Source organism: Jaculus jaculus, chromosome 12 (genome assembly GCF_020740685.1).
Source record: "Jaculus jaculus isolate mJacJac1 chromosome 12, mJacJac1.mat.Y.cur, whole genome shotgun sequence".
In the NCBI taxonomy this organism is placed as follows: domain Eukaryota; kingdom Metazoa; phylum Chordata; class Mammalia; order Rodentia; family Dipodidae; genus Jaculus; species Jaculus jaculus.
This window is the reverse complement of record NC_059113.1, coordinates 100,030,761-100,046,744: the sequence shown is the minus strand read 5'-3', so window position 1 is coordinate 100,046,744 and position 15,984 is coordinate 100,030,761. Positions and strand designations below refer to the sequence as shown.

Sequence of the window (15,984 nt, the reverse complement as noted above, 5' to 3'; positions counted from 1 at the left end):
CGAAATGGGCAGACCAGGGCCTCTTGCCACTGCTGGCAAACTCCAGAGACAAACGCGCCACTTTAGGCATCTGGCTTTGTGTCAGGCATTGCAAGCAAGTGAAGCGCCTTTATCTACTGAGCCATCTCTCCAGCCCCACCTTTACCATTTTAATTACTTATGTGTACTCTATATTTATTTCTCACCTTTGATTTTTTATTTTAAAGGGCTGCTGCACTGAGCTTAGAAACACGGGCTTGGAAATCAAGAAGCCTGAGTATCAGTCCCCTTTTGCCTCTGTTGCAGTTACGTCCTAGTGGCTGGGAAAAAACAGTGGACCAGAAGCAGCTGATGGGAGGAAACAGTGTATTTCAACTTCCAGTTTCAAAGAGAAACTTTGCCATCGTGGGGGAAAAGATGGCAGAACAGAAGCTGGGCGTCCATCCTATTTTGTCACAGCAGCTGGAAGGTAGCAGCAAGAGTGAAATTCCTTTGGCAAGAGGGGCTTGGGCTATCACACCCCAAGGCCCACCCCAAGCAGCACATCTCCACCTCCCCATTTTCCACCAGCCGGGGACTGAGTATGAAGCTTAGTAACAAACACATGAAGTTATGGTGGCCGCAGCTGTGGGCTGGGAATTCCACCTTCAAACTGCCACAGTCTCCTCTCAGCTCTGGGCACTGATTACTATTACTGCCTCAGTTTCCTTATCTGTAAAATCGAGATAATATAATTGTTCTTTCCTTGTCAGGGGTTGTGACATGGAAGGAGTGCTCAAAAATGATAGCCAGTGAGCTGGAGATATGGCTCGGTGGTTAAGGTGCTTGCCTGTGAAGCCTAAGGTCTCTGGTTTGATTCCCCAGTACCCATGTAAGCCAGCTGCACAAGGTAGTATATGCATCAGGGGTTGTCAGGAGCTCTTTTGCAGAGGATAGAGGCCCTGGTGGGCCTATTCTCCCTCCTTCTCTCTCTGTCCGTCTTTCTCACACTCGCTCAAATAAATAAATAAACATAGAGGTAGTTTTTTTTTTTTAATGATAGCCACTGTTATGCTGAAGGGACATAGTCATAGTTTCATATGTTTTTAAAATTATTATTATTTAGGTGTGTTTGTATATATTTGCGTATGTGCATACAGGGGTGCGGAGAAGTATGTGTGTGTAGCTGTCCATGTCACAGCAGGCAAGTAGAGGCTGGAAGCAGGGTCTCTCTTGATTTTGCCTCTGGGAAGGCCAGTGAGCTGGCCCGTGGGCTTCAGAGTGCCCCTGCGTGCCACGTAGGACTCTCCCTTGCCATGGGTGCTTTGGGATTAGACTCATGTGCAAGTTGCTTCCAGCTTCACGTGGGTGCTGGGGACATGAATTCTAGTAGGTGGGTTTGCAGAGCAAGCACTTTTAGCGGCCGAGCACCTCCCCAGCCCCTAGACCAAGTTCTTAGTGACTGATCTATTATCTCCCTGTTTTCTATAGGTCAGTTTCCTTATCTGCCCTTCAAGTTGGATATCTTCCTCCCCCTAGCATACCTCCCTTCTTGGGTAGGCTGACTGCCCTTCGGAATTCTCTCCAACTCCCTTTCATCTTCCTGTTAGGGAAGTGACCTGGAATTGTTCAAGTGCGCACCAAGGTTCCTCTGACAGCCTGAATCTATGCAATGCCTCCGGCGATGAGAACTTTCCTTTGCAGATCGCTGTATGCATCAGCAGAGACCTTTTCATAACACTAGAGGTCACTGTTATAGCAATCTTTCAAATGCAGGAGCCTTTTGCCAGCAATAAAGTTAAGAGACCTTCAGAGCACCGGTGAGTGAAAAGATGTTATTGGGGACAGGACGGTGGTGGTGGGGGGGCGTGCGGAGAGTTTGACGGCACTAGCTGACATTTTATCAAGGTACTGAATTGAAATTCGCTGCAAAGCTCTCCTCGTTTCTCCCCTCTGCAAAGCAACTCGGCTTTCTCTGAGGGGTTTAAGACCTCTACCTGGATGGAACTGAAACTCAGCAGCCTGCCCTGTCCTGGTGGGTTGACTTTCAAATCACACTCTCCTGCTCCAATTCCTGATCCCCACACACACCCCAGGCCAAGCCCAGGGCCGAACCTCCGGTCCTCACCAGCCCACATCCGCTGCGCCTTCCTGTCTAAACGCGGTAAATCCGAGACTCTGCCCTTCCCCTTCCTCTCCGCTGCCACATCTTTGTCAGCCTTCTTCCTGAGGGCGAGCCGGGCCTGCAACCTGAAGACCCTCATTCACTGAGCCCTGTTGATGACTTCCTAATTGCCGCTGCCTTTTGTTCTTTTTAAAGCCTGACATGGTGGTACACACCTTTTTCAAACATATTATTTATTTATTTATTTGAGAAAGAAAGGGGGTGGGAGAGAGAGAGAAATGGGTGTGACAGGGCCTTCAGCCACTGCAAACGAATTCCAGATGCATGCACCCCCTTGTCCATCTGGCTTACGTGGGTACCGGGGAATTGAACCAGGATCCTTTGGCTTTGCAGGCAAACGCCTTGACGGCTAAGCCATCTCTCCAGTCCCCTGTCTTCAGAGCCCATCCATCCTGTCCCATAAACTTGAAATGCCTACTGCTCACTCCTTAGGGTTGTGGAGGGGGGGGGGCAAAATGAACCCCGAACCGGTGCCTTATCCTCAGTGTACCACCTGCACCGTCTTCCTTCTCAGTCACTTTTGGTCCATTTCAACACTCATCTTGCCTTCACCCTCTCCAGTATTAGCCCTGACTTGAGTCTTGGTGAGACAGATCTGAAGCAAGGTAGAGTTTTGTTTTGTTTTTTCCTTTCTCTCCTGGTAAGCTAGGGACTGGCCAAGGTACCACACATGCCACCTTACCTGCTCTGGTAGGAGGAGAACCCACATCTATCTGATCCAGGATCATCCGGGATGGATGCACACCATATCCCACAGCAGCTTCTGACCTAGGCTGCTCCTTCCGGGCTTAGCCAACCAGGCAACCGATTGGGCCTCTTCCTCCTTCATCATAGTCTTCGGTGAGGCTCGTCCTGATTGAATGTTGGATCCATACGAATGGACCCCAGTCTTGTGTAAGTCTCTTGGCCCCCATCTCTCCCTCAGCTCCTCTTTACCTATGTTAGGGGGATGTTTTCCCCCTCAGAATTATCTTTTTGTCTAAGCACTTTCCTGCTTCTTTGCTTTCTGTGTGTGTGTGAGTCTGTCTGTTTTCCCTGTTGACCTCTTTCCAAAGATGTCAGGGAGATTTTGTCTGACTACCCTCCTGAAGGAATGAAGTCTCTCCCTGCCCTCTCTTTTTGGGTTTTCAAGGTAGGGTCTCTGTAGCTCGGGCTGACCTGGAATTCACTATGTATTCTCAGGCTGGCCTCGAACCCACGGCCAATCCTCCTACCTCTGCCTCCCAAGTACTGGGATTAAAAGTGTGTGCCACCACGCCCAGCTGAGAGGAATCTCTTTTGACTTGGGCTCTCCTGTTTTGCTTTCTCTCCTAACTCTCTCTAAAATAAATGTCATAAGTCATAATTTACCCTTCTTTGAGTCCATATCATCAATTCTTTGATAACTTGGACAAGGACCCAAAGTTGGGCTTCACTGGTTTGGGGTTTCCTGCATCTTTATAGACATCCACACCCCCTCCCCCCACCACACACACAGGACTCCAGCCCCCACATCACTGGCAATTTGAAGTTCTGTGCAAATGATTTTTCCATCCCCTCAGCTCCCCTTTAACAAACCTGTCCTCCACCTGACCTCAACCACATATTCCCACAGTCATACCCTGGGAAGTCCTGAGGAGTTTTTCTGCAGTGACAGGAAATGTTTTATGTCCATGCAGAGCCACAGGGAGCCACAGAGCTCTTCAAATGTGACCACAGGCAAGGGAGGAACTGAATTTTAGATTCTATTTGATGTTTAACATGAGCGCATAGCACCAATGTGTATTTGTATTCTCTTTACTCTCTCTGCCCTGTTTGTAAAGATGCCCAGAGCTCCCAGCCAGGGTTCACATGCCATAGTGACAACCCTCCTCCCCCGTGCAGAACTCCTCCTCAGTTTCCCTATCTACAAGGCCATTCCCTCCTCCACCAACCTACACCCCCATGAGAGTAAAACTCCTCTGAAGAATATGGCCTGGGGCTGGGCGTGGTGACGCATGCCTTTAATCCCAGCACTCGGGAGGCAGAGGTAGGAGGATCGCCATGAGTTCGAGGCCACCCTGAGACACCATAGTGAATTCCAGGTCAGCCTGGGCTAGAGTGAGACCCTACCTCGGAAAACAGCAAACAGAATAAGACTATGGAACATGGGCTGGGGCGATGGCAGGATGACCTGAGTTCAGCACCCAGTAGCCAGGCAGGCAGCTGGGCATGGCCAGGCATGCCTGTGGCCCCCGTGCTGGCGAGGGTGGAGGCGGGAGGATCTGTGGGGCGGCCCGGTCAGCCAGTCTGGCTAAACCACGGCAAGTCTCAGGTTGGGCGGGTGACACCTTCAAGGAAGTAAGGTGGAAGAGAAAGAGAGGAGGCCACTTGACATCGTGTGGCCTCTGCAACCACACACGCACGCACACACACCACATTCGTGTGCACACCACAAAATGGTTATCTATGCTCATAGCCACATATTTATTTCACCTTCCATATTCTTTAGATCTCTCTCTCTCTCTCTCTCTCTCTCTCTCTCTCTCTCTCTCTCTCTGTGTGTGTGTGTGTGTGTGTGTGCATTCATGTATGTGTGCATGTAGAGGCCAGAGGATGACCTCAGGTCAGTTGTCCTCCTCCGGGCAGTCCACCTTTTTTTTGAGACAGTGTCTCTCATTGGCTTAGAGCTTTTCAAGCAGATGTCTTGTCATGAGCCCCCATTGCAGCCATTTCTCTCTTAGATTGTAGCAATGGTTGCTTCCCAGCCCCGCACCTGCTCCTGCAATCAATTATCAAGTCAGCTGGAGTAATCTATAAAATGAGAGTCACAGGTCAGAGAGGAGGCTTTAGTAGTTAAAGCGCTTGCTTATGAAGCCCAAGGACCCAGATTCAGTCCCTCAGTACCCAAGTAAAGCCAGATGTACAAGGTGGCACATGCATCTGGAATTCGTTTGCAGTGGCTGGATGCTCTGACACACCCATTCTCCCCCCCCCCCACCTCACATAAATAAGCAAACTAAAAATATTTTAAAAAATAAGAGTCACATCTGGCTACTTTTCTGCTCAGGATGCTCTGGTACCTCCCATCACTTGTATTCAAAGCCAAAATCCCAATTAAAATCTTCCAGGTCCAGGGTGATAGGGATGTCATTGCCTCTTGACTTAGCATCAGCCTTTCCCTCATTCACTTCAGTCTGGATAAACCAGCCTTCTCGCCATTACTGGAACCTACGTTCCTATCTCTGGGTCTTGGCACATGCTATTTATTCCTTCTGCTTGAAATGACCAGATTGTTTTTTAGGTTCTCTTATTTCGTCAATTCCATTCAAATGATATCTTTGCTACATTAAAACTTCATGCCTAGGTTTGAGAGATGGTTTAGAGGCTAAGGCGTTTGCCTGTGAAGCCTAAGGACTCAGGATTGATTCCCCAGTACCCACGTAAGCCAGATGCTCAAGGGGGCTTGTAAGTCTGGTGTTCATTTGCAATTACTGGAGACCCTGGCCACTGGTGGACCCCCGCTTTCTGCCTCTTTGTCTCTCTTTCTCTTAAAAAAATAAATTTTCATGGAAAATGTTAATAAAAATTAAAAAATAATAATAAAAAATAAATTTAAAAAAAAATAGAAAAACTTCATGACTGCCAAGCATGGTGGCACATGCCTTTAATCCCAGCACTTGGAAGGCAGAGGTAGGGGATTACTGTGAGTTCGAGGCCAGCCTGAAACGATATAGTGAATTTTCAGACAGCCTGGGCCAGATGGAGACCTTACATCAAAAAAAATTTAAAAAAAGCCCTCATGCTCTTTCCCCAACGCTTCTCCTTTTCTAAGTTATTTTTCTTCTCCATATCACTTTGCTTTATCTGCCATTCCATTAACTTGTATTTTTTTAAATCTTGCGTATTTTGTCTTGCCCCAGTAGACTATTAACTCCAAGAGGGTGGGGATTTTTGTTGCTTTTATTAATGTTGTGTCTCATTGCTTAAGTCAGCACCTGGCATTATTATTGAATAAACTAATGAAACAATTTGTTCAGTGTCCTTATAACAGAGCCTACTACACAGTAACAGTTTGATGAGACATAGCTATAACTCTCATTGTCACCCTGTCTCTGTCGGGTCCCCAACCCCGGCCCTACAGCAGCTTTTTCCCTTTGGCCTCTGCCTGGACCAGGTCAGATGTTTAATTAGTTTCAGCCACTCATTCTGAGCCCTGTAGGCCCACCTACTGCATTCTGATTTTATGTTTCTAAAAATAAATGTGGGCTGGAGAGAATGCTTAGCAGTTAAGGCGCTTGCCTGCAAAGCCTATGGACCCAGCTTCGATTCCCCAGGACCCATGTAAGTCAGGTGCACAAGGGGGCACATGCGTCTGGAGTTCATTTGCAGTGGCTAGAGGCCCTGGTGGCCCATTTTCTCCCTCTCTCAAATAAATAAATAGAAAGTGATTCTTCCATGCCTTTGTCAAAAACAACAACAGAAAGCCCTTTGGTGAGACTCTCTTGCTTTGAGATAAACGTCCCAGCACTCCCGTGGAGAACAGTTTCCTCTCCCCAGGCTTCCACCCTCCACGCCCTCCAAACACTCAAAGCCCAACCACCACGCCCTTTCCCAGCGCTGCGCCCTTCTCTGCCAAGAACAGTCGCCCACTCAGCTCCAGGTCATCCTGGATTCCCTCAGCTGCTCTTTCCCCTCTCCCCACACTTCACGTCCTTAAGCATGAGCCTACAAGATGGTACCCCAGCCATGCAGTGAGTCTTTATAGATTTCTGACTTACTTTCTAAATCTGATTTTCTCTCTTCCCGCCCGCCTTTCTTACCTGGTAGAAACTCTTTTCTCAGCTCTGGTGCTGATCCACTCTGTTGTCTGCCTCAGCCCTATTTGTTCGCAACTCTCTCGCTTCTGCTCCTGAGACTGGGATAAAGCATAGACCTTCACCCCTTGAGGGAAGAGTCTGAGTCGTTGTGATTTTATTTCCATACTCCTATAGTATGCATTTTATTGATGTTGGTTGAATGAGAGAACAAGGCCAGTTTAGGTGAAGGAGGGTGAAGGTGTATTTTCTCATAACATTTCCCTCTGGTGTGTTGGGCTATGAAGTACTGGGGCTGGAACACAGGGCTTTGTGCCTGCAAGCAAGTGCTGGACCACTGAGCTACATGCCCAGCCCTAGAGCATCCATATTCTTGGAAGATCTAAGGGAGAAATATTACAGTTCAATGAGCACATAGACTCAATGATACTGTGTATCCAAAAAATGATGAACAAGGGCTGGAGAGATGGCTTAGTGGTTAAGGCCCTTGCATGCAAAGCCTAAGGACCCAGGTTCTATTCCCCAGGACCCACGTAAGCCAGATGCACAAGGTGGTACATGCGTCTGGAGTTCGTTTGCAGTGGCTGGAGGCCCTGGAGTGTCCATCCTATCTCTATCTGCCTCGTTCTCTCTCTCTCTCTCTCTCTCTTAAATAAATAAATAAGCCAGTATGTTTCTTAAAAAAAAAATATGTACAAGAGGCAGATCGAGAGAGAGAGAATGTGTGTGCAAGAATAGGCGTGCCAGGGCCATTTCACATGAACTCCAGACACATGTACCACTTTGTGCATCCAGTTTTATGTGAGTTCTATTCTTGGGAATAGGAACTGAGTCCTTTTGACTTTGCCAGCAAGTACTTTGACCGCTGAGCGATCCCAGCCCAATAATTTTAAATTAATAAGAACTTTTCATTCTAAATAGGGTACTTTAAAGAAATTGAGGCCCCTTGAGCTGTTTCTTCTGTCCTCTCCTTGACCATTGCTCATGCCCGAGGCTGCCCATGTCCATGTAGGCCCTGTGGGCATACATTCTTTTTCATTCTAGCCTTTTCTACTATGATGCCTCCCCATCAAACTCAATTCTTACTCCCTGAAAACTTAACACCCACGGCACTATTTACCAATGTGTCCAACCCCTTTCTCCCTGACTTCCCCACTGTGAGGACTCTGCTTGCCACTCTATACTTGGGCTGCACCGGCTGCCCACCCAGCTGCCCATGTTTCTTGATCCATGTTACCCTGAGTAGCAGACAGCCTTATATTGTTGGGATGAATTTTTAAACCAGGCAGAGTTATGGGAGGAAGAAGGGATTTATAGTAGCTTGCAGATCAAGAGGAACACACTTTAAAAACTCCAGACGAAGCTCCAACTCTTTAGGGATAGACCCTAAAATCCACCCACAGTGACATCTTCTCCAGCCAGGTGGTTGGAGATCTAAATTACAAGCTTTAATTAAGCTCCTAATTCTACTGGGGGACATCCATTCAAACCACCACACCCTGCCTTCTGACAATTGTGTAAGCTACCTTGTAACTGTCCAATACAATTGATTCCTACACAAATTAGCATAATTTTTCTTGCTTTTTTATTTTGTTTATTTATTTGAGAGAGAGAGAGAAAGAGAGAGAGAGAGTCAGGAGAGAGGGAGAGAGAGAGAGAGAAAGGCAGATAGAAACAGAGAGAATGGGCATGCCAGGGCCTTCAGCTGCTACAAACAAACTCCAGACGCATGTGCCACCTTGTGCATCTGGCTTACATGGGTTCTGGAGAATTGAACCTGGGTCCTTTGGCTTTTCAGGCAAGCTCCTTAACTGCTAAGCCATCTCTTCAGCCCTTTTCTTGCTTTTGATTAGCACACACACACACACACACACACACACCCCTACCTCGGTTTGTTCAAGCTAATATTCATTGAGCACTTACTATAAGGCAAGCATTATGCTGTGACTTTAATAAACTTTTCCTTAATTTGCAGAAAAACTCAATGGAAAGGTACTGTTCTCATCATTCTACAGACCAGGAAATAAACACACAAGAGTGTGCACAAGGGCGCATGGCTTAAGGGCTCAAGATAGGATCTAAACCTAGGGAAGAGCTTGATTTCAGAGCTCCCACGCTCATCATAATAGAATAGTGTCTCACCACCTGGACTGAACTCTGCCTTCCAACCTTGTGCCCTCTGAAAGCTCAGTTCCTACCTTCTCTAGGAAGCCTTCCCGAATGCCTCATGCCTCTTCTCAGTTCCCATGTCTTGTTTTTTATCTTCCTCTCTTAATTTCTTTTTTTCTGTCTGCCTCTTCTTTCCTTTTTGTCTCTTCTGTCTGTTCTTTTTCTTCTTTCTCTTCCTTCTTTCTCTCTCTCTTTCCTTCCTTCTCTCTATCTCTTTCTTTCTCTCTTTCTCCTTCCCTCTCTCTCTCTCTCTCTCTCTCTCTCTCTCTCTCTCTCTCTCTCTCATGACCCAGTGAATTGAATTACATTAGGCTTGCTTACATGAGCATAGATGAAGTGTTATTTATAGTAACCTAAGCAACTTCCCAGTGGCTACACTACGGGAGAAAATGTCCCCTCCTTCCCCAGCAACTGCCTGTAACTCCCTGGGGAGGGGAGAGGCCTCCTGACCCCCTCCTTCTAGCAACCCTTATAATTGTCTGTAAATCCTCAGGGGATGTGGGCCTTGTGAGCCCTCTCTGACCCCATCAACGACAGAACGTTGATGTGCCCGCCCATGCATAGGTCATACACGGTGATCACAGCTGCCGAGACCATGTCGTGTCTGGAAGACAGCATTCGGTACTCTTCATCCCTCCCTCTGGTTCTTGATTTCTTTCTCCCCTTTTTCTGTGATGTTCCCTGAGCCTTGGAAAGGATGATATCATTGTCCCATTTAAGGCTGCACATTCACCAGTCCTGCACAGTAACTGCTAACTACTGCAAAATTTAAAAAAAAAACCAAAAAAACAAAAAAAACAATGGGGCTGGAGAGATAGCTTAGTGGTTAAGGTGTTTGCCTGCAAAGCCAAATGACCTTGGTTCGATTCCCCAGGACCCACAAAAGCCAGATGCACAAGGGGGCGCATGTGTCTGGAGTTCGTTTACAGTGTCTGGAGGCCCTGGCGTGCCCATTCCCTCTCTCTCTCTCTCTCTCTCTCTCTCTCTCTCTCTCTCTCCCTCCCTCCCTCCCTCCCTCCCTCCCTCCCTCCCTCCCTCCCTCCCTCTTTCTCTCTTGCGCCCTCAAATAAATAAATAAATAATCAAAACAACAACAAACCACTGACTAAAGCTGCCAGCATACTTTATGGGTATAAACTTATCCCAGACATTCAGACAAAGCATTGCATATCAGATCCAGGTATGTGAAATATACCTGCAATCCCCATACTTGGGAGATTGAGACAGAATTGTGGAGTTGAAGCCATGGTAAGACCTTATCTTAAAAAATGGGGCGGGGGGGGGTTGGCTAGAGAGATGGCTCAGCATTTAAGGCACTTGGTTGCAAAGCCTAATGACCTGGGTTTGATTTCCCAGTATCCATGTAAAACCAGATGCACAAAATGGCACATGTGTCTGGAGTCCATTTGCTGTGGTTAGAGACCCTGGTACAACCATTCTCATTCTCTCTCTCTGCCAGGTGTGGTGATGCACACCTTTAATCCCAGCACTTGGGAGGCAGAGGTAGGAGGATCACTGTGAGTTTGAGAGCAGCCTGAGACCAAGTAGTGAATTTCAGGTCAGCCTGGGCTAGAGTGGAGCCCTACCTCGAAAAATAATTTAAAAATTCTATATTACATGAAAGGAGAGGAGGTTAGCACTCTCTTTGACATGGATGGGAGAGGCCCTTTGGCCAAACAACTTGCTTACAGTTAAGGCATTGCCACCTACTTTGTGGCATCTAGCCCCTGGCTTCATATATGCATATTCTTGGCCCTCAACTAGACAAACACATAACTCCCTCCAGGGCCCAGGGAACATTGCAGATGTGACAGAAAAAATGTAAGAAGGCTGGAGAGATGGGTTAGTGGTTAAGAAGCTTACCTGCGAAGCCTAAGGACCCAGATCCCACATAACCCAGATACACAAAGGCGAGGCAAGTGCACGGTCCCACATGCCCACTAGGTGGCGCAGGTGTCTGGAGTTCGGTTGCAGTGGCTGAGGCCCTGGCGCACCAATTCTCTGCCTATCTCTCTCTATCTCAAAAAATATCAATGTATGAGCTGCAGGATTGGAAGGAGTGTTGTGTTCAACATGACATGTCCATTGCACTCATGAACTCCCAGCAACTGTGGTCACCTACATAAGACCTATACACTATAGTACCAGTCAACATTCTGCCACAGAGAGGGGAGGGTCTTGGGAGGCCACTCCCCTCAGTAATGTACGAGGGACAGGGAATCATCCTCTTTTATGGCATAGCTACTAGCAAGTGACAAGAAGGACTACCATGAGACTGAGGGGAATAAGGAAGGACAATGTGGGGTATATGTAATATATATGTATGAATTTTCAAAAAACTTTTTGAAAAAAGAAACTTGAGGTCTGGAGGGATTGCTTAGCCATTAGGGCACTTGCCTACAAAGCCTAAGGACCCAGGTTCAATTCCCCAGCACCCACATAAGCCAGATGCACAAGGTGACACATGTATCTGGAGTTCATTTGTAGTAGCTCTCTTCTATCTCTCTCTGCTTGCAAACAAATGAATGAATGAATAAATAAATATAAAAAGGAAACTTGAAAACAATTCCTATCTGAGCAATGCCTTACTTCATTTGTTTGCACACAGTATGTCTCAGTTAATTCAGAGAATGAATGACATATAGTATGGAGGAAAGACACTGAAGCTATATACACGAATCTTTGCTGAGAATCCTATGAAACAGCAAAAAAGATAATTATTTTGCTTGCATGAATGAAAAGAATCAAAATTGAAAGTTGTTTTAGTTCCAACTTTCGTAACATTCTTTGTTCAAGTGAATTCGTGGAAGCCTGGTTGTGTTAGCTTTCCGTCGCTGTGACAAAATGCCTGAGGTGAATGACTTAGAAGGCAGAGAACCTTATTTTGACTTTCGTGTTTTCAGAGCTCCTTTCAGTCCATGTTACTTGGCTCTCTCACCTTTGGCCTGTGTCAAGGTGGGAACCTCATGTCAGAGAGTATACGGTGGAGGAAGCTTCTCATCTCACAGTGGCCAGGAAGGAAAGAGAGAACATGTCCTCAAGGACATGTCCCTAAGGACTTGACTTCCTTCCACTAAGCCCCACCTCCTACAGATTCATCCATTCCAGAACTACAGGTTGGTGACCATAGATTTAAGATCCACGGTGTAATACTGGCCTTTTGCATGTTACAGTGATATTTATACATAGATCTGAGGAAGGATTTAAATCTAGACCTGGCTAACCTGGACCTCACACTGTAGACCAAGGCTGGCCTAGAACCCACAGAGATCCTCCTACCTCTACCTCCTCAGTGCTGGGATTAAAGGCATGTGCCACCATACCTAGCTTGAACTCTTCCCCCCTCCCCCCAAGGTAGGGCCTCACTGTAGCCCAGGCTGACCTGGAATTCACTATGGAGTCTCATGGTGGCCTTGAACTTATGGCAATCCTTCTACCATTGCCTCATGAGTGCTGGGATGAAAGGCATGCTCCACTACTCTGGCACCAGCTTGAACTATTTTTTAAAAATATTTTATTTTTTTATTTATTTGAGAGAGAGAAAGAGGGAGGGAGAGAGACTACGGGTACACCAGGGCCTCCAGCTACTGCAAACAAACTCCAGATGCATGTGCCACCTTGTGCATCTGGCTTACCAAAGTACTTGGGAATCAAACCTGGGTCCTTAGGCTTCACAGGCAATCACCTTAGCCATTGAGCCTTCTCTTCAGCCCCCAAATCTCTATATTTTGCATGTGTCCCTATAGCTATTTTTAAAGTAATTTATTTATTTGCAAACACAGAGAGAAAGAAAGACCGGAAAAAAGACAAAGAGAGAGTGAAAGAGAGAATGGGTATACCACTGCAAATGAACTCCAGATAGATGCATCACTTTGCTCATCTGGCTTTGCGTGGGTACTGGGGAACCAAACTGGGGCCGTCAGGCATTGCAAACAAGTGCCTTAACTGCTGAGTCATCTCTGCAGCCCCCTAAGTTGTTCTATATCTGCTCTTACTCATTGTTTAGTTTTTAAGATGCTAAGTACTGTGGAAGAAAGAAAGGACAGAAGGAAGGAAGGAAGGAAGGAAGGAAAGGGAAGGGAAGGGAAGGGAAGGGAAGGGAAGGGAAGGGAAGGGAAGGGAAGGGAAGGGAAGGGAAGGGAAGGGAAGGAGGGAGGGAGGGAGGGAGGAAGAAGGAAACTTGTTCCAGCCTGGAAGCCAATGAAACAAAAGTGAAGACCCACAGATAGGGGACTGAGGGTGGCTTAATGGTTCTTGCCTAGCAGGTGAGAAACCCTGGGTTTGATCCTCCGAACCACACAAAAAAGGACAGAGCGACGAAAAGAAAAAGGAAGGAAAGAAGGAAGAAGGAAGAAAGGGAAGATGAAAAGAATAAAAGGAAAATGACCTCCCCAAAAGGACACAGTGAACTCAGATTTTCTTCACTTCTCTGTAGGTCATGTTTAGACCCTTCTTGACTTGCCTGTTTGCCTGTCTTCAGGTTCTTCGGATGAGAGTAAATCACAGTTTCTGAAGTGGACGCCCATGAGCGGCCAGAGGCATTTAGGTGAGGGAGGCTGTCATTTGCTCACCCAAGTTCTGCTGCACTGGGTCACTCACACCAGTCTTCTAGTCCATGTGGGAGACACTGTGGACACTTGTCTTCTTGGGTGTGTCCGAGTGGGCGGGGCGGTGTTCATTTTCATGACTGGGGAGCCCGGGGCTTCATTCATACCAGGGAAGCGCTCTACCACTGTGCCACACCTCAGCCCTCTAAAACGCCCGATTGTCTCAGTTTATGCCACAGCAGAGGGGCTTTCTTGGGCGTTTGTCGCATGGCCAGACTCGTGCTTGATCCTAGAAGGGAATCTCTTCCATCTCTCACACATCTGTACTTTTGGCTTTCATCTGAGGCAAAGGGCTGCATCTCTTTAAAATTTTAAGTGAAATGTCAGTAAGGCCTGATGGTGCATAGCTGTAATCGCAGCGCTTGGTAGGAGGAGGCTGGGGATCGGGAGTTCAGCTCGTTCTCAGCTCTACAGTGAGCTGTTGGAGGCCAGTGTGGGCTGTGTGAGACCCATTCTCTCTCTCCCTCCCCCCCTCTCATACATACACACACACACACACACACACACACACACACACACACACACACACAGAGCGACAGAGAGAGAAAGAGACTCTCACCAAGGAACTCTTGTTCTTTTGCCTAAATAGGAAACTATTTCCTAAAAATATTCAAACTCAAGCCAGGTGTGGTGGTGCACGCCTTTAATCCCAGCACTTGGGAGGCAGAAGTAGGAGGATCGCTGTGAGTTCGAGGCCACCCTGAGACTACATAGTGAGTTCCAGGTCAGCCTAGGCTAGGGTGAGGCCCTACCTAGAAACCCCCACCCCCCCCCGAAAAATTCAAACTCATTGGCAGAGAGAAATATTGGCACGATTGGACATGTTTTTATTGCGTTTTCTTGATTCTGGGGAATGTTGTAAAAAATGTTAAAAATTGCAGGCTTCTAGCTCCTTGGATATTTTCAATACGTGCCCCTGGCATTAAAGCTGTATCTGATTCACAAATCCTATTTATATGACATGACAAGTAATATTTCTGCTTTTTAGTATCTGACAATCTCAAGGTGTTTTCCGATGAATAAGGGTACACATTTCTACAAGGCGGGGAATCCACCTCCTGGGTTTGTCAATACCGCATGCGGTGAGGTGCCTGTGAAACCTGCTGGTCTTGACCGTGCTCGGGAGGAAAAGGCCCTCTGGCACATGTTCAACTCTGACTTCTAAGGTCTGGAATCTTCATCTTGCTTGCTTGTTTACCCAGTTGTTCTTTCTTTTTCTTTTAATTAATTTATTTATTTGAGAGAGGGAAAGAGGCAGATAGAGAGCGCGAATGAGCGCTCCAGGGCCTCCAGCCACAGCAAACAAACTCCAGAAGCATGAGCCACCTTGTGCATCTGGCTTACGTGGGTCCTGGGGAGTTGAATTGAGGTCCTTTGGCTTTGCAGGCTAAGTTATCTCTCTTCTTTCTCTCTCTCTTTGTGTTTAAAGTTCATTCATTTATTTTGTTTGTGTGGAATAGGGGCGCTCTAGAATCTCTTACCATTACAAAAGAACACAGCATGCTTCTACAACTTGTTAATTTTATTTTTATTATTTATTTGAGAGAGAGAGAGAGAGAGAGAGAGAGAGAGAGAAAGAGAGAGGGCATAGGCATACCAGGGTCTCCTGCCACTGCAAACAAACTCTATTCACAAGCACCAATTTTTGTGTCTGGCTTTAAATGGGTGCTGGAGAATCAAACCCAGCCCAATAGGCTTTGCAATCAAGTGCCTTTAACCACTGAGAAACGTCTCCAATTCTCTTCCTCTTTATTTTCTTTCTCCTCTCTCCCTCCTTGGTAGCAGAATGGGTTGTCTGTCAAAACTGATGGAAAAAAACCACACACACACACACACACACACACACACACACACATACAAACATGGCTCTGGATTTCACATATTCTAAATGGGTCAAGGTAAATGTCCCTTTAAATCAGGCCTGCTACCCTTATTTCCACATTGAAAAATAAATACAAATAAAATTAGTAGGTGGCATAGGCCTGGACACTAGGAGATTGACTCCAACAGGTAAGGAAACCCACTGGGGAACCTGGTGAGAGGCCTTGGTGTCTGCAGCATGGAATTCCTGTTCCTGATGAAAAAGTAGTTCTGACTAAGTGAGACATCTCTATCACACCCTCTGAGGCTCAGGGTCCATTGCAGAAGAGGTGGCGGAAAGAAAAAGCCAAAGGCAAGGGAGGAGTGCTTTGCAATGCTATCTTCCAGGTATGATATTCATGACTCACTGATGTAGTGGCTGACGCTACCTACACAAGACCTGCATAATAGGAGGGAAAAATGATGCCAT

The 15,984-nt window shown here is 46.8% G+C and overlaps 1 non-coding gene across 1 annotated transcript; it reads left to right on the top strand.

The window, feature by feature from the left end:
- The first annotated feature begins 10,697 nt into the window (after positions 1–10,697).
- LOC123453946 lies at positions 10,698–10,823 on the top strand. The gene has a single exon (XR_006633111.1). It is a non-coding gene; the product is annotated as a U6atac minor spliceosomal RNA (small nuclear RNA).
- The last annotated feature ends 5,161 nt before the right edge of the window (positions 10,824–15,984 follow it).